Here is an 18,084-nt window from a genome sequence, read left to right as displayed (position 1 = left end):
GGAGCTGTGACTTCATTTTAATCACGCAGATTGCTCCAAATGTAGGGATGCAGCTCCACAGACCATCTTACCACAAAAGGTAGTTCTGATCTGGTTCTCCTGTCCTCCACAAAAACTACAGGAATTTGAATTTTGTGTTACTTTTAGAAATTTAATCTCAGCTTCACAAGAAACAATCCCTGCAGGCCCCTGCTTTCCAGAGCACCAGTCCTTATTGATTTCCAGTTCCCTGGAAAACCTGCCTCAGTCCCAATATGAGCCAGCAATAGTCACAGCCTGGCTGAGCAGAAGTCTGGAGAGGTCAGAACCCTCCCCTGGACTGCTGCACTTGGAGTGAGCTCTAGCTACAAATGTGTCTCTGGAAACAGCCTCCACAACATTCCAGGATCAGACCTTCAAAATTACTCCAAAGGGCAACAGCTCCAGCACGAGTCCTTCCTTGTCCCAGCCCTGGCTTACTGACACACACACAGAGGAAGCCAAGGGTCACACAGGCCCTGCTTGCAGAATTCCTTATCCAAACCCTTACCTTTCCCTGCACAGTGCTGAGGGAAATCTGACAGATGATTAATAAAGTACCTTTGTTGAGAGCAGTCATCACCCCGGCCTTCAGGCTTGGCAAGATTTTGTAGTGAACAGACCCAAATTAAATTCCTAAATCTAAATCTCTAACAAGTCTTGTTAGAAAGATGCCAGACAGTCACACAGACCACAGGACCAAAAGACTGCACAAGGAATGACAGAAGCTTTTCCATTAACAGCACAAGTTCCTTTTCTCCCTCATCAGTCTGGGACTGTAGGACTGAACTTTTGAAACCAGGAGACGAGAGAGTTATTGTCAGCACTTAAACCTCCTAAATGGTGTTATTTCTCAGAGAATTGGGCCAGAACTGAGCTATTCCCATGTGCCTGCAGTGCTCTGGGGAGAGGCAAGACAACATCCCACTACAGTCTGGAAAAATTTGATGATGATAATAAAAAGTCATTTCCCTTCTTTCTCTCTGACCCATAAACAAAGCAGCCATGTAGAACAACACAGAGTATTTAGGGGAGGCCTGATTCACTTGGGAAAAAATCCCAAACCCTAAAGAAGCAAAACCACCCCAAATTTCAAACTGAAACACACTGCTGCCTTAATGGAGGCATATGGCAATACAGCTAGAAAGCAGGACTGAAAGTACTGCTAAGCTTGTAACTGACACAGACGTGTTAACCCTGTGTCCTAGGGTGACTTTATAATGCTTGTATCCCCATTCGTCTCTTTAGCCCAAAAATAAGTTTTGCATCTTTAAGAACCACTGGTTCTGAGAGCAAAGGGACGGGGAGAGAAGAAGCACACAGTTTGTTTTCAGAAACTGCACTCATTCATCCACATTCTGGGTCCTGGACTGCATTGTCTGCAGACAGACAGACAGCAGGACAGAGCTCTCCTTTGTTGCTTTTAGTTAGTTCCTAGCTAGCTAAGGGAGAAAAGTACCCAGGTGTCCTGGTTCAGAGCAAATTTGGGAAAGAATCCCCAAAGGGGCTCCTCTAGGAGAGCAGATTCAATCGGCCCCTCCCCCCAACCAGTCCGGGAGAAAATGCCTCTGTTCGCTGGCGGTTTATACAGACATGAACAGGACGGGGCAACTGGAATCAGGGTCTTGAGCTTTTATTTTTCCAGCATCAGTCCCATTACATTGTTATGACAATGGAGAGAAAGACGCGACCAGCTCGCTGGTTCAGCAGAAAGCCAAAGAAACTTAAGTGTTTCAACATACCATACGACAGTCTCAATCTCAGTCTCAGCCAATCACATAAAACAAAAGCATATTGACAGCATTTCTATGCAATAATCTAAAGCACACGTAATTCTGGTTAGAACAATAGCGGCCTATTCTCCAACACGTTTATAAAAGACAAAGCTCGTTTATAAAAGACAAAGCACAGAGCTCTATTCATAATTAACCTTCTAAAATATACACTAAATAAACTTGTTGCAACTTAGAAGGCCCATCTACACAGCTCTTATTGTTCTATTTCCCATGTCTTCGCTACAGCTTAGAAAACTTTTCTGCTGCCTTAGCACTGTTCACAAATCTGCTGTCTGAGGCCTGTCTTTTTTACCACCTTCCTAAAATTTTCTGATTTTTTTTTCCCCACAATTCCCCCTCTCTGTTGACCCCAAAAGAAACCTTCATAACCGTGTCGTTTATTGCTTGTGTTTCATAGCCCTATTGTAGTATTGTCGATTACTATCTGCTTGAGGCCTGTTCTTGCTAATACTAAGCATAACTATGTTACAGCACAGCAACTTAATGCTGTGAAGGCCCAGTCAGTGAAAAAGATAAGAATCACGTCTGACAATAGTTACAAGTGATTGTTCAAAAAACTCTTGCTGATTCCAGGGTCTTAACTCAAAACCTTCCTCCCTTTCTATACCTTCATCCGTCATTTCCGTGAGATTTAGAACACTCTCTGTGCTTCTACTTCCTAATTCTCTCTCTTGTATGACAAAAACTTCTCTGACCGTTTTGTTCATCATTCGCCGCACACACTGAAGTATGCAGGGAATTACTATCAATATCATTACCAAAATACCCAATACACAGAGACCTATCTTGCAAAGTTGCATTAGCCAAGGTGCAAAGCTCCATTCTTGGAACAGATCATCCAACCAGGATCCACCATCCTCTTTAATTTGGGCTGTCAAATCTTTCAGGTTTTGTATGCTTTTGTGAATGGATTCAGAATGATTGGACAGGTTCATACAACACAATCCTTCAAATTCCTCACAACCATGTCCTTGTGCCAGTAAAAGAAAATCAATTGCTGCTTTATTTTGAAGGGTAGCATGTCTAACACTATCAACATCGGTTAACATATCACTAATTGCAGAGGATGTGGCATTAGTTTGCTCAGCCAACATCCAACCCAAACTAATTGTTTCAATGCCACTGCTGAAGCCAATTGGGGTAAAAATATACCTGCTGAAACCCTTCTGGCAGCATTCCAAGGCATAAAATCACTCTGACAGTTCTCCTCATAATGAGGAACAGCTTTTGTTCTCCTTTATTTCTTTTTTATGACCGCTTTAGCTGAGGGAGCGATTACAGTGAGCATCCCAATGCTACAAGGGCCACCTTCAAGGTGTGCCGGAATTCCTTGCCAAGCCCTGTCTTGACAAATGAACCAATATCCCTTAGGCAATTGCTGTGGATATTGGTCAGCCTCAGAAAGCACATCCCAACTGTCTGAAAAATTACACCAAAAACTTAAATTTCTGTATGCAAAATAATGGGGAGTAACATTGTACTTTGGAGGATCACCTTTTCGCCAAGCACTAGCTATGAAGGTAAAGCAAAAATCCATTGTTAAAGAACCAAGGATTTCCAATTCTTGGGGTTCAGATGCTGCCCTGGGAAGGTTTTTTGACTAATTGTTCCAATTCAATGTGGGGTTGTTTCCATTGTCGATTTCACCTGGTTTAGCATTGGGTGGTTTTTTGACCAAAGGCAAATCTTTTACTGGCACACCAACCAGACAGGTTGAGAAAGGTTTTTCTGGTTCCGAATTAGACAAACATATAGTATCCGAGCCGGCTGCCTTGGCTAAGGTCACCCAAACATTTGTTTTTGGTTGTTCCACAGGCAAATCTGCACGACAAAAAACAATTAAAATCCACCAACACCAACATACAGCTTGCATTTGCTCCATCTTTTTCATGAGCTAAATTTTGGCATGATCCTTACGTACATATAAATTTTAAAACTTTGCTTTTAACAAAATCAAAAACTTAAACTTTTGCCGAAAGTCAGCTCTACAAAACAAACTTTTGACATACAATTGACACACTTATAAATAACATTAACACAAAATCAAAGTTTGCAGGTTCCACCAATGCACAAGGAACGTCAGGCGTGACCCGGGATCCTTCTGCTTGGCTCACGTCTGCGTACTTGCTTCCTCAGTTCTGGGCTCGTCAACACGTTCTGGGGTGCGATATGGTTTGACGTTTTTGGCAGGGACTCACTTAATTCCAGCACCTGTAGAGACAGAAGCATACCCTTTGCCCCAGGTTATTAATTGGAAAGGACCTTCAATTTGTCCAGATTCAGGGTTTCCAATTAAGACAGGAGGATTTTCTCTCGGTTTTGTCTGTGTGTTATTTGGAAAATGCCTAAAGATTGGTGGATCAGGTTCTGCTCCCGAACTGTTTAAAAAATTAAAAACATACAAAGCTTTGTTCAGCCTCATCTGTGGTGTGACCTCCTCTCCCCCTCTCTGTTGATCTAAAATGCATTTTAATATTTGATGTGCCCTTTCAATAATTGCTTGGCTTGTGGGAGAGTGGGGAATACCAAAGATGTGACAAACACCTCATTCTTTTAGAAATGTGGCCAATTTTTGAGATATGTATGCAGGACCATTGTCGGTTTTTACTTCTTGGGGTACACCCAATGAAGCAAAAGCTTGCAGGAAATGATAACAGGCGTGATTGCTGGTTTCACCTGTGTGAAGAGAAGCAAAAATTGCACCAGAGAACGTGCCCACTGAAAGATAAGTATTTTTGAATTTACCAAAGGAAGGGTATTTAATGATGTCTGTTTGCCATAACTGCAGGCTTTGCAAACCTCGTGGGTTGACCGCTCCTGTACAAACAGGAGGCTCCACAAGCTGACAGTCAGGGCAAGTACTGATGATAGCTTTAGCTTGACTTTTGGAAATCTGAAACATTTGCACAAGTGCTTGTGCGTTTTGGTGAAAAAGGCGTGACTCAGTTTTGCTTGTTCCAAAATGTTTGGCAAAGTGTTTGAAATAACCATTGTCAGTTTGTCCGCTCTCGCGTTTCCTTCCACTAAAAATCCAGGAAGGGAAGAATGAGCCCTGATATGAGAAACAAAATATGGATTAGTTCTATATTGCAAAGTTGTAAAAAGACATGAAAGCCAACTATATAAAGTATCATTATTAACATCTATTAAAATTGACCCTTCCAATCTCTTAACCACATTAGCAACATAAGCAGAATCTGTGATTAAATTAAAAGGTTGAGGAAAAAGCTGAAAAGCCCAAACCACAGCAGCAAGCTCAACAATTTGAGGAGACCCTTCTACCATTTGAATGTCTGATTCCCAAGAATTAGTTTTTTGGTTCAACCAAGTTACGACTGATTTGTGACTTTTTCCAGAGCCATCAGTGAAGAGAGTTACTGCATTTAAAGGTTCTTCACTTAATTTAGGTTTCTCTCTAAAACTCAATTTTGCCTGCAATAATTTGAGAGCTGGGTAATGAACAGCTGGGTAAGGAACAGAGCAAACGCCTGGGTGTTTTGTGAGGTGGATAATGAACTGGGTGATTCATTACCCAATGAGCTGGGTACTGAAGAGAGCAAACACCTGGGAAGCCAAATAATTCATATTGTAAATCATCAGATTTTTGCATTGCCCAATTAAGATAATATTTTTTCAATGGTAAATAGATAACTGCAAATTCTTGGCCTGTTAAAGTTAACAATCTGGTTCTGGCCTTAATTACAATTTGTGCAATCATTTCTAAAACTGTGAAAATAGTCTTTGGAAACCTGTATGGAAGAAAAATCCATTCTATTATCAGCAAAGGGTCTGGCTCAGAAGGGTCCCACTGAAAAATGAGACCACAAAGTTGCATCTTTTCTCCTAAAATTGCAAAAAAGAAAGGCTTTTTCAGAACACAGCAGTGAGCTTGTCTTCTTTGGAGAGTAGATGTTGCAGCCTTGGATTTTTGTTGTAGAAATGTCAAGTCCTGCATTTTGGATTTCAGTCACAGCACTAGCATGGGTTCGCTCCTTCTCTGTCTGCAATGAAGCTGCAATAAGCAAATCATCCATGTAGTGTAGAATCTTGGATCTTGGAAACTTCTGTGAACTGAGGACAAAGCTTGTACAAAAACACATTAGCAAATCATATACATCATGACAACTTTGGCTGTTTTGGTTGGAATGTTTTCACATGGCAATCCCTTTTTCAATGTGACCTAGTTTACAACAAGCAAAGCAACACGGTTTTTTCCATTGTGATTCCCATAAAAGATATTGTGAATTGGTTAAAATCAAGGAAGCCACATTTCGACAATCAGCAGGGACTAAGTCATAAGAATTAAAAACACTTTTCAATACAGTATTAAAATAGAGAGAAGAGAACCCACTTTCTTTTAAAGCATGACGTAGTTCTTTGATATCATGGTAAGAGAGACTCTCATATCTTGGATTGGCATCATTACGACCATACATACAGGTAGTGCAAGGAGTTGCTTCTTTGAATCCATATATTTTTCTAATTTTTGATTAATATTAGACCAGTTTATGTAGACCAATTTAATATTAGACCAGTTAGGCAGTAAGAAAGGAGGTTCCATATCTGATTTAGATTGCGTTTGATTTCTGTCTTTCATCAACACTTTTTCTGATTCATGCTGCATTTTAATATTTCTTGTCATAGCTATTGTCTTTGGTGAAGAAGGGTTAAAATTTTCAGTGACAGAAGCTCTTCCGGGAGTGCTGCCAAACCTCAAATTCTTGGCAGAGGTGTTGCTGTAGCAATGAACTTTCCCAGGAGCTCTGTCAGTATGGGCGGGAGAAGACTCCAAATTTTTGGCAGAGGCAAACTTAGAAGGCCCATCTACATAGCTCTTATTGTTCTATTTCCCATGTCTTCGCTACAGCTTAGAAAACTTTTCTGCTGCCTTAGCGCTGTTCACAAATCTGCTGTCTGAGGCCTGTCTTTTTTACCACCTTCCTAAAACCTTCTGATTTTTATGGATTCCCACAATGTCCTTGGAGAAAAGTGGAAAAAACCTGATTATTAAACAATAAAAACTGAACAATATTAAACAATGAAACCCCTTGCTGCTCCAAAAGAGATGACAAACTGAGAAAAGTCCCTCCCCGGGTTGCAGCTGAGCTCACTCTGTCTCTGATCAGTCCCTCCGGTGCTGGAATTGTCGCAGGCCAGGCCCAGCCCAGTGGCCACAGCTGCAGCTGCTGGTGCTCCCCTGGGTGTTCAGTCCAGAGCAGGTTTCAGGAAGTCCAAAAAAAAAGGGAAAAAAGAAAAAAAAACACAGTCCAGGGAACTTTGCCTCAGCTAGCTAAACTAACTAAAAGCAAAGGAGAGCTCTGTCCTGCTGTCTGTCCATCTGCAGACAACAGTTCAGGAGTAGGAATGTGGAGGAGTGAGTTCAGTGTCTGAAAACAATCTGCATACTTCTTCTCTCCCTCATTCACTCTCTGCAACAAGTCTTAAAGGTGCAAAAGTTATTATTCATCATAAACAGAACAAGGCAATTAGGGATCAAAACATCATATAGTCAACCCAGGACACCAGGACTGTGGTTTCTCTTTGTCTTAGAACTGTTTAAACCTGCTCTGGACTAAACAACCAGAAGAGCACTGGCAGCTCACACCTGTGGCCCACTGGGCCAGGTCTGAGCCACGGCATTTCCTGTGGGGGCCTGAGTTAACTTATGTATTGTAAATATATGTATGGCAGTTAAAGATCTCTCTACTGTATTAGTGACCCTGCCCTGATTCTGGTTATTGTAAATGGGCTGCAGCTGTGATGTCCTTGATTGGGCAGCAGCTGTAGCCCATGGAGGTAGCTGAGATAAAAGGGGGCGGGGTGGTCAGGGAGAGCCGGGGAGAGGAGCCCTGACCGAGAAGCAACAACACCACTGCTGTGGAGATCTGCTGTGAGAAGACCATCGAGAGAAGGTATGGGACTCAGGAAATATAATTGTACAGCAATGTGAATGCAACATTTCCAGCACCAAAAAGACTAATAAGAGACTGAATAAGCCAAACTACAGCCCATAAAAGAGACTTTCTGAGTTTGTCATCTCTTTTAGAACAGCAAGAGGTTTTATTGTTTAATAAAGTTGTTAATTTTTTGTGCTAGTGAATGCTTTGCCTGTTTAAACAATTTTTTCCACTTTTCTTCAAAAAGTATTTTACAAAACCAATTAAGAAAGGGGCCGCTTAAATCTATTTTCTAGAAGAAGCCCTTTGGAAGTTTCCTCCCAAATTCACTCCAAACCAAGACACTCTGGTAGGCCACAAGTCTTGGCAACGCAAAGCAGAACTCCTGACGGTGTTCACAGGGGTTTTCAGATGAGGGAAGAGACTGAGATCTCTTACAGAAGGCTTGATTTATTATTTTATGATATATATGACATTAAAACTATACTAAAAGAATAGAAGAAAAGGTTTCATCAGAAGGCTAGCTAAGAATAGAAAAGAATGATAACAAAGGCAGCTGTCTCAGACTCTCAGTCCAAGCTGACTGGGCTGTGATTTGCCATTAATTAGAATCATCCAAGATGGGCCAATCAAAGATCCACCTGTTGCATTCCACAGCAGCAAATAACCATTGTTTACATTTTGTTCCTGAGGCCTTTCAGCTTCTCAGGAGGAAAAATCGTAAGGAAAGGATTTTTCATAAAAAGATGTCTGCAACAGAACCCCGAAGGGGAAAGCAGAAGATAATGGTGTGCTTGGTATGTTTTGTTTGAGAGAAATCATGAAAGACTGTACGTCCCTGTATGAGTCTGTGCAAAGCTATGATTAAGTAATGTTACTAAGAAACATAAATGTTGTGATTACTGCTATTTTTAGCTATAGCTGCAAAAGTATATATACTGAGCTTTTGGAATTAATAAATTGGCTTTATGCATGCAAACCAATCACCCACAGGAGCACACAAAACTCTTAAGTTAGAGGGGAGATTACAGACCAGAAAAAGAGCCAAAAGATGTGCTCTGCTTCAATACACTCTCTGATTGATAATTTCCTCTGGCATCATTACTGCTTTGCCTTTCTGTGGAAGTGTTTCAAGCATCCACAGAGTTCCGGGGCTTGGTGGTTTATGGCTCATCCTCAAAGGCCCAGACCAAACCCTGCTGCAGCCCCAGTTTCAGGGGAATATTGCTAAAGTTTATAAACACTCTCCTTCCCTGCAACCCAGTCCTTCACTGTGTATCCCCGAAGTGGATTTACTCTATTCTTTGTTCACAACAGCACCTCTCCAGCCCAAATCCCACTTCTCACATACACAAACTAAGCAAAGCTAAGGCAATGGTTCCACCAGCACCTGCGATTTGGAGTTCCCTGTTCCCTGGTTTGCTTATGTTATAAATGAGAAGCTTGACTAGGCCAATATACAAGTAGCAATCAATTTATTAATTAATATGGTAAAGTATGAGCAACACAGCGCTGGGTCCAGTGGGGGAAGTTTTCCCTCCAACTGCACACCGATAGTTGAGGCTTACAGGTATTTATAGGGACACTCATAAGCTTTCTCAGCAGTTTCTATTCCCAATTTTTACTCATCAGCAGTTTCTATTCCCAATTTTTACATCACAATTCTATATACTATTGTGATTTAGTTTTTCTCAGGATGTTTCCCAGAAAGGAGTATCCCCAGATGGTGGTGGTCTGGTTTCCAAAAGAAGGAAGAAGTATCCAGCTCTCCAGATGTGGGTCCACCTTTTGATTGCAAGGATTATAAATCTTATAACAGTGATGTCCAGCTTCTCTTGGTCGAAACTATTAATCCTTGAGTTGATGTTCATCTTCCTTTCTCAAGCTGCTTTTCACTGTTTCTTTAAGGTGTGAGATAAGCATGTTTCCTTTTTATATATTCTAAAGCTATAGTTTCAAAGATCCTTTTGCAAAAAGCAATATTCTAAAATTATACTTCAAAAGGTTAATATTGCAAAACTCTTTAAGGCTTAACTACAAGCAGAAAGTTCCTGTCAAAAAGCAACATCCTTAACGCTTTAATTCAAATGCTCATAAATCAACTTAAGACTTATAAAGGTCAATTGCACACAAAGGATAGGTTCAAAGGTCTTCTTCCATGCTTTAATTCCTCAGTTGTTTATTAGAATTTGTCTTTATGACTGTCCCATGGTCGGTTTCCACACATGTCACAATCACAAATACACACGTTGCCTGTATGTACCTGATAGGAAACACAGCTTTGTATTTCACACTCATCCAAGCACTCAGCAATTTCACCTCGGCCCAGAGACTCAGATCTCTGTCTCCAGGGGGAAACACAACCTGATGGGACAAAGCTCTGGCAGCACATTTCCTCCTCCTCTCCTCCTTTTTCCAGCAGACCAGGCTGCTGGAAATGGCATTCCCTAGGGAGTTCATCCCAGCAGAGAGGAAAAGAGGAGCCGACCTGGGGGTACGGGCGGCGGGGTCAGCTCCGTCCCGGCGCCGCGAGGGCCGAGTGAGTGTCGCTGATTTATCTGTAAGGTCCGAGTTTCCTCACTGCTTCTCACAGTTGGTACGGTAGCTGGAATCCCAGCTGCAGCGCTGCACTGGGGAAAGCGAGAGGGGAGGGTTAGAGGAGGGGAGGGGGGAGGGGGAGGGGAAGAGGAGGGGAGAGCAGAGGAGAGGAGGAGAGCAGAAGGAAAAGAGGAGGAGACGAGAAGGAGAGGAGAAGGAGAAGAGAATTAAAACCAAGGCCCGGGCAGCTTGAGGGCCGAGCCCCCGGAGGCCGTTCCCATCCTATTCCCGGCGCTCCCCGCACTCCCGCCCTGCCCGCGCACACGTGCGCGCTCCCGAGCGAAGGCGGGAGCGGAGCGCCCCCTGGTGGGGTCACGAGAGGCGGCAGCCGGACCGTCCGAGCGGCCCGAGCGGGGCCGGGCTGAGATGGGCTGGACAGGCCCAGGGCCGCGGGGTGTCCCTCCTCGAGGCTCCCCCGGCTCGTCCTTAGTGCTGGGTGTGGGCGAATGGGGCTGCTCCGCCCCGCGCCCCCGCCTGCGGAGCGGCTGCAGGAGCCCGAGGAGCGGGGAGGGCAGGGCAGCGACGGGCATTAAACAAAGGGCTGGAATTGGGCAAAGTGAGGGGACTCTGTGCGAAGAATGTAGGGCGATTCCAGACCGCTGCGTGTGTAGAGGTGCTGCTGGCTCCTCTGGTTGGAACCATGGAGTCCCTGAATGGTTTGGCTTGGAAAGAACCTTCAAAGCTCATCCTCTTCCACCCAGCTGCCATGGCCAGAGACATATTTCACTAGACCGGGTTGCTCCAAGCCCCCTCCAACCTGGCCTTTTACACTGCCAAGGGATGGAGCAGCCACAGCTTCTCTGGGCACCCTGTGCCAGGGCCCCTCCATGCTCAAGGGAAAGCATTCCCTTCTAATATCCAACCTTTTTCGTTTCAAACAAGGTGTATTTGAAAACTGTTGCTACATTCTTGTGTTCTGTCAAAAAAAAAAAAAAAAACCCAAAACAATACAAAACCATCAACACATGTCTTTTTTCCCCCCTCCTTCCCAGCAATGTATAATAAATGCCAATGATGTGACAAAGCTGTAAAAAGCTGGATTTCACGTGGTGGTGATGGTAGCTTATGCACCAGAGAAGGAGCTGCTGAATATTAAAGACATAAGTGAAACCAAAGCTGACAAAATCCTGAAAAGGATTCTGTTCTGAAATTTTAACCCGAAATATTCCACAAGTTTATTTCCACTGGGTTAAAGAATGTTAGTGAATTGGGAAGATTTCCAAAGTACAGTGAAGGTGATTAAAGGTGTGACATGACTTGTGACAGGAAAGGGGCAAAATGCACCAGGAGAGGACAGAACTGAAAAGGTGGGGAACAAGGTCAGAGTGTTTCCATAAAACACACAAAAGGGGTGTTGGAGCTTTTTCTTGGATCAGAATGTAAGTTTTTTTCTGGGGTACCAACTAGTGTAAGGTCTATAAAGTAAAATGTGCATGGAATGATACAGATGCTTCTCCACAAGGCAGGAAATATTAATTACTGGGAGGTTAACAAGCAGCATGAACTCTTCTGGCACTGCTCAGTTGGGCTGTCCCTTAGGCTGAGGGATCCAAACTGGTTCCCATGGATTTCACCACAGCTACAGCATTGCTGCAGTGAAGGTTGGAGGTCATCCAGATCACTGCTGGCTCCAAAGAGTCATATAAACTGCTTGAGGGTCATCATTTTATTATTTTTTGTACCTGCTTAACCTCAGTTATTGGGGTGGGGTTTTCCCATGAATGCGATCCTTGCACAAAACCACATAAGACAAGTTCTGGTTGAATAAAAGATCTCTAGGACTGTTCTTACAGAATTACTTTTATTTTTAAAGCTGCATAAATAGTTTTTATGGTCATGATGCAAGAACCAGAGCTGTCCATTTATGGATGTTTCTGGTTTATTTAAGTCTGTGATGTGTTTAGGGAAAACAACCAGGTGTCATGATCTCCCTAGTCCTCTGGTAATCCAAATATGAAAACAAGTAATATCCAGCTCTTCAGCATCTTTAAAAACACACCTGAACTTATTATCCACAACATGAAAAACCTCAGAATGACAATCAGTTTTCCTAATTAGTTTCTAATATTTTACCCAAGTTGTTTAACTGAGTCTCTATAAATGTAGTATTTTATATGTGGTCTGTTCATAACATGTGACCTTTTAATTTTTATTATTGATTGTTACTGTCATTTTCCCTTCAGAAAGAATAGAAGTAGGATCCATAACAAGGTTATTTGGGGAATTCCATCCAGGGAAGATACAGCTGTGCCACAGCATGGCAGTCATCTGTCAGGTGACTGGTTCACCTCATTGAAATCCAATATTCAGACACCACAGCCTTGGGATATTTGCTAATTTGGGCACTTTCCTTGACTTTCTAAGTGCTTGTTACTTTCTAGACGTTGCTGTTCCATAAAATATTAGACTGGACTTCATTTGATCATTTAGTTGACTACCTAAAATTACCAGCTCAAATTTGAGCACTTGTCATCTTGTGTAGAATCATGGAATCCTGGAATGGTTTGGGTGGGAAGGGAGCTTTAAGGCCATCCAGTTCCATGGGCAGGGACACCTTCCGCTATCCTAGGTTGCTCCAAGCCCCATCCAGCCTGGCCTTGAATGTTTCCAGGAATGGGGCAGCCACAGCTTCTCTGGGCAACCTGTGCAACAGCCGCAGCACCCTCACAGGGAAGAATTTCTTCCCAATATCCTATCTATCCCTGCCCTCTGTCAGCAGGAAGCCATTCCCCCTTTTCCTGACACTCCAGGGTGACAGGTACTACAAAAACGTGTCAGAGATTGGGACCAGGAGTCTTTCCTCTTTATTTGCCCAGCTAAATGGGACTTTTTGTCTCAATAACCTGGGATGCTATTTACTGTATGAATTCAGTGAGGGCATGTGGGAATACCTGTTATATTATGGATACTGTGGTACATTTTCATTCCTTTCCTTTGTTCCCCTTTGACTGCAATGGTGGTGAGCGTAAAGCTGTGTACATCCACAGAGAGGGGACCTTCCATACGGAGCAGCTCCTTGCTGTTGCTGAAAGGTCTGTGAGTGGAAGGAATATATTAACTCACAGATCAGTTGGAAGATGTTTTCTGGAGGTCCTGGAGATTGATTTGGCAGGTATTCCTTTTGGAAACCTCTGATGTTGCTGTTCCTTTCCCATCTCTGCCACTCTCTCCCCACAGCTCTCGTGTCATTGTCCCTTGGCACAAGGTGATTCTCCTCTCTTTTTGCTACTCAGAGGTAATGGGAGTTTCCCAGGCAGCTGGGGACAGTACTAGCTGGATCCTGCATTCTGCCAACTGACAGGGGTGACTTAAAGGACACAGATACCAACAGAAAGAATGGTCTTATTTTATTAGGAATAATAAGGCACCACAACAGTAAAATGATACATTTAATCAAACAATCAGCTTACTATGCACTTGGGTTTAATGACAAACAAAAATTAGCAAGGTGACACACCTAATCCTTACTATACAAGAAAGAGAGAGAATAGTGATTTACAAAGATACATCCCCAATTGCCTAAATACTTTACATCACCCAGAGTCTGCAATCACTGGGGAGCCTAGCTGAGTTTCACAGAGAGGACCTGGAAAACCCTTCCTGGCAATTGGGAAAATCCTATGTGGTGTGTCCACCCATAGCTGAGATCTCCGAATTTGCCCCTAAAGGGAGTCCAGTTTTTATAGGTCCAAATTAGCAAGTCAAAGTGACCTGATTGTATTTTTAGCTCAGGAATGCCTGGGTCTGATGGCACACTTCCCGACCAGCTAGGGCCAGCACTTGGCCAGGGCCCATGCTTTGGGCTAGAAAGTTTTCCCCTAAAATATCATTCAAACAAGCCTCTACTCATGTAAATTGGGAAAGTTTCTTAAAATGATACATTTCTTTATTTCTTGCAGATAACTACACGTGGTTATGTGAAAGTTTATAAAGGAGCCAGTTTGGTGTTAAACAGCTGGCACAAGTGTCTTGGTCATTTATTTTTAGCTAAATAATACTGCTGGTATACATAGTGACATGTGGAGAGAGACTCTGAAACTCAAAGACAAAATGAGTTTTAAAGTAGGTATGCTTGTATTTGGCCAGATGCACAGGGATATCGCCACAAAGATATGCGTACCCCCCCCCATACACTCATGTTTCCTTATATCCCCTATAATGTTACATATACATCAAGTTTCAGAATAGATAATTTCTTGCTCCCCTCCCTCTCTGCTTTGTATGCTAATCACCTTATCAGTCCTTTGCGCCTGCACAGTTGTCTCTGGTGGTTGTCTCAGGGGTCATAGGGGATGAAGTAAAGTTGTCTTCCTCAGGGTTGACTTTTTGACCCTACTGCCTTGTGCATGCTTACTGATCTTTTGGCCACTGTCCAAGCCAGGAGTCTAGATTCATCTGGTTTCAGAGGCCCAAGGAGACTCGTTATCTCAGTATTCTTGTGTGAAAAATGTGTATTTTGTGATTGGCTTTTCACAAATATTAAAATGAATATTACATGTGTTATGTTAGAAAGTTATGCTGTATTAATTTCCTTAAGTAGTGTGTTAAATATAGTTTTAGGTTGTAACATAATGTTAAAATAGAAACTATGCTATGTAAGACACTTTTTTAAACAGAGGACTTGCCCTGAGATAACAGCCCAGGACACCTAAATCTTTCAGAGAAAAAGACTTTATTGCTCTCTAACTAACGTCTTCCTGCCTCACTTAGCCCTGACGATGCCGTTAGGATTCAGAGGAAAAAGCTGACATTGACCAGATAGAATCCTTTGTTTGAATAGAATTTATGCATCATGTATGAAGTGTATGAATATACAACAGGCTTTTGCTTTTATCGATTAATCCTCTGTTAACATGTTTCCTTTTTTGGGCTTATTTTGCCCAGAAAGAGGTGCCTGGACTGTCTGTAACTCTTTGTTTTTATTGTCTTGTATTGTCCTAAATCCTAATTGTCCGAATTTTTATTACTCTAATTATATCACTATTTTTATGACCATTTTATTACTATTAAACTTTTAAAATTCTAAAAACAAGTGCATTGGCATTTTTCACACTTGCATACTGCATCCTTTTTGATAAACAGCCTTCCTCTTATTAGGCATTAGGCATGCTTGCATTCTTTCTTGCTGTTTTGCATGTATTCCTTTCCTGTATCCCTTTCCTTTCTCATGCAACTAAGGATGCAGCAAATGTTAAGCAATGCCCATCATTTATGTGCCTATTCTCAATCAATACCTTCTAATTCCTGTGATTAATATACATCCTCTAATTTCTGACCCCATGTTTCAATAGTGCCCAGGATCTTGTAAGTCAACTCTGGCTTAGGCCTGCTGCTCAGGCCTTAGCATAACAATCCTATTAGCCCTTTCTGAAGGGAATCTGATCTAATCCTGCTGGCTTTTCCTGCAGCAAGGAGTGCTGCCATATTTCCTGTCACCAGACAATATTTGGCAAGCAACCAAAGGAGAGGAAGTGAAATTATGTTTGCAACAGGCACAGGTGTGTCTGTGCTGACGACATACAGAGTATTTTTGGACTTGTGGAATCGTTCAGGTTAGTGAAGCTCTCTGGGATCACAGTGCCCAGCCATCCTCCCAGCGCTGCTGAGGCCAGCACTGTCCCATGTCCCCAAATGCCACATCCACACAGCTTTAAATCCCTCCAGGCATAGGGACTCCGCCACTGCCTTGGGAAGCCCATGCCAGGGATGGACAACATTCTCCTAAAAGATTTCCCGGTATTCAGGTTAAACATCCCATGGGATCACGTGAGGCCATTTCCACTTACCCATTTAAAATGGTTTTAATCATTCCATTCTCTTTTCAGGACCACGCGTTGCATTTTTTCCATCTATTTTTATCTCTCCCAGGAATGTGAGCTTTTATTCCAGTGTTATGGCAAAGCTCCTGGCTAACTGAAGAGGAGCTGGGGGAGCCTCAGGGAGGCTGCGGGACACGCCGCAGCCCTGCATCTCTCCCACCTGTCTCACCCCGGCTGCTCGGGCGCTCCTGCCCCACCGTGCACACAGCCCCTGCCACTCCCACGAGCGTGCGCGTGTGCGCAGGCACGGCGAGAGTGCGGAGTGTACCGGGAACGGGATGGTGCTTCCATCCTTCCTTCCCTCCTCCTCCTCCGGGGAGGCATCCCATAGATGCCCAGACTGCCATGGTGGGCTGTCTGTGTAGGGCCAGGGGCTCTGTCTGTGCAGGGCCTGGAATAACTCGGTGATTCCTGTGGCTCTCCCTCCCAGCTCAGCCGCTTCTTCAATTCTCACGCTTTGGCTCAGCCTTTGTGTCCCCACGAGGCACTGCTAAAGCTCATGGGCGCAGGGCAGGAGCGGGGCAGCCCCAGTATTTCCCTCTCTGTGACACCACAGCTGTGGCAACCCCAATGTCCCACTGTCTATGACACAACAGCGGTGGTGTAATATATGTTAGAAATAATTCATGCTATAAAGGAATGTATTTTATAAAGATTGTGAAATCCATATGAGTCTCTGACCACAGGCAGACGGAGAGGAGAGATGGATGTCCGAAATTCCTGAAGGCAGCCAGTTAACTATCGGCATTTAGCTCATGAATAGACGCACACAGCGCGATGATCACTGTTATCCCGAGTCATCGGAAAACGCCAAAGAGCGATCATGGGCCTGCAGATAACATCAATCAAGATAGCAGAAGTTGCCAGAAAGACATATGTGAATACACGACTTCCCAGGATTCGATCAACGCTGGCTATAAACCAGGAAACGGGATTGTCCAGCTCTGCACAGTGAAAGAACCAATTATGAATATGCAGTTACAAAAGAAACTTGAACTCCTTTGCCTCGGGCACAATAAACTGTATAAAACATCTCCGCTAGAAGCGGCTCTTGTGAACGGGGCGGGGGAATTCAATGCAACAGAGATCGGATCCAGGTTCACCCAGCGCCGATCCCGGGCTCGATGCTGTCTCTTTGGCTGTGGTGGTTTTGAGGACCGTAGTTTGGTCACGGAAAAAAATAAATAAATCTTTTCGTGTTTTTGATAATTTTGCTTTTGATTGATCATTTATAAAAGGTGGCAACCCCAATGTCCTAGTGTGACACCACAGCTGTGGCAGCCCCAGCCTTCCACTGTCTATGATGGATGATATTGCGGCCTCCTTGAGCCAAGTCCTTTGAGCTCTTGGAGACCTATATCACATCTGAGATAGCTCAGCCACCTTAGATGGCATAAAATCAGCAGGATGGCTTCTGTGGTAGTGTTGGAAACAGAAGTTTTATTAAAAGGCAAAAAACAAAGCTCTTTGCAGAGAAAACCCGAGCCAGGTGCAAGAGGCTCTTGCTCCTGGTAAAAATACAACACCCCACAAAAGTGATTAGTTCCTTTGTTCTCTTCTATTTCTAGTGGATTGCTTAGGCAGGACCTTTTGGCTTCTGTCCATTTGGCTATCCTTAAGTCTGAGGTGAAGTCCCCAAGGTCCTGTGAGGTGTCTTTTTACCCAGTTGAGGAGAGACTTCTGGGCTTTTTTCCTTTTTAAGGAGACAGGTCACTCCATCAACAGGGGGCACATTCCTACAACACCATAGTTGTGGCAGTCCAAACCTTCCCTATCTGTGACACGCCAGAAGTGGCAGCCCCAATGTCCCCCTCTCTGTGACAACACAGAGGTTGCAGCAACAAGATTCCCCTCTCTGTGACACCGCAGCTGTGGCAGCCCCAATGTTCCCCTCACCGTGACACCGCCATCGCAGCCCCAACCTTCTGTCCCTGGAGGTGCTCCAAGAGAAGCATC

At 43.5% G+C, this 18,084-nt stretch overlaps 2 long non-coding RNA genes across 2 annotated transcripts in view; one reads left to right on the top strand and one right to left on the bottom strand.

Moving 5' to 3' along the window:
- The window catches only part of LOC134428250 (uncharacterized), a 39,483-nt gene extending 22,146 nt beyond the window's left edge, over positions 1 to 17,337 (top strand). The window contains exon 3 of the long non-coding RNA XR_010030359.1: positions 16,815 to 17,337. This is a non-coding gene — a long non-coding RNA (uncharacterized LOC134428250). The remainder of the gene's footprint in view (positions 1 to 16,814) is intronic.
- Positions 9,170 to 10,553, bottom strand: LOC134428221 (uncharacterized). Its single transcript, XR_010030343.1, has 2 exons — positions 10,484 to 10,553; positions 9,170 to 10,341 (listed from the first exon to the last, which is right to left on the bottom strand). It is a non-coding gene; the product is annotated as an uncharacterized LOC134428221 (long non-coding RNA).
- Positions 17,338 to 18,084: the final 747 nt, after the last annotated feature.

The sequence above is a fragment of the Melospiza melodia genome, chromosome 22, assembly GCF_035770615.1.
Source record: "Melospiza melodia melodia isolate bMelMel2 chromosome 22, bMelMel2.pri, whole genome shotgun sequence".
NCBI lineage: Eukaryota > Metazoa > Chordata > Aves > Passeriformes > Passerellidae > Melospiza > Melospiza melodia.
This window is presented reverse-complemented; position numbering and strand designations above follow the sequence as displayed.